Source organism: Puntigrus tetrazona, chromosome 22, assembly GCF_018831695.1.
Source record: "Puntigrus tetrazona isolate hp1 chromosome 22, ASM1883169v1, whole genome shotgun sequence".
Taxonomy (NCBI): Eukaryota; Metazoa; Chordata; class Actinopteri; order Cypriniformes; family Cyprinidae; genus Puntigrus; species Puntigrus tetrazona.
The window spans coordinates 1,845,661-1,846,525 of NC_056720.1; the positions used below are offsets into that span (position 1 = coordinate 1,845,661).

At 37.7% G+C, this 865-nt stretch overlaps 1 protein-coding gene across 1 annotated transcript in view; it reads right to left on the reverse strand.

The window, feature by feature from the left end:
• The window catches only part of LOC122327919 (GTPase IMAP family member 8-like), a 295,481-nt gene that overhangs the window by 275,185 nt on the left and 19,431 nt on the right, over positions 1–865 (reverse strand). The gene's annotated exons all lie outside the window — the stretch shown is intronic.

Sequence of the window (865 nt, forward strand, 5' to 3'; positions counted from 1 at the left end):
TTTGTCTCTTCCATTACAGGTTAAGATACTGTGATATGACAGATGAAGGTTGTTCTGCTCTGACTTCATCTTTAAAATCAAACCCTTCACACCTAAGAGAACTGGACCTGAGTGGAAATCAAATAGGAGACTCTGGATTGAAAACATCAGTGATCTACTGATGAACCCACAATGCAAGCTAAAAAAACTAAAGTTAGTAATATTGTATTGCACAGCAGTTACAGTGTGATGTATCATCATAGATCTAAGTCACTGATCTTTTCTCTTCAGGCTATGTGGATGCAGTTTTAAAGAAAAACACTGTTATCTTCTGAGTTCAGCTCTGCGTTTAAACCCATCACACCTGAGAGAGCTGGACCTGAGTGGAAATGAACTAAAAAACACAAGAGTAAAGCACTTATGTGATGCACTGAAAGATTCAAACTGTAAACTGGAGAGATTGAGGTGAGGAATCTTCACATACATTAAAGAAAGTGTTTTGAGGTTTGAGTGAAACATTGATATTTGTTTCATTTCTCCCAATGCAGGTTAAGATACTGTGATATGACTAATGAGTGTTGTTCTGCTGTAACGTCAGCTCTGAAATCAAATCCAGCACACCTGAGAGAGCTCAACCTGAGTGGGAATATACTAGGAGACACTGGAGTGAAACACCTCTGTGATCTACTGATGAACACACGATGCAAGCTGGAAAAACTAATGTTAGTAACATTATACTGTACAGAAGTTACAACAAGACCAAATGATAGCACTACACTTAGTTGCATTTCACCATATGAAGATGCACTGTAAACTGTGTAAAGATGTACCAGGCTTGGGTTGTAACTAGTATCCTTATTATGCTCCTTTATTGGTTAATAATGAT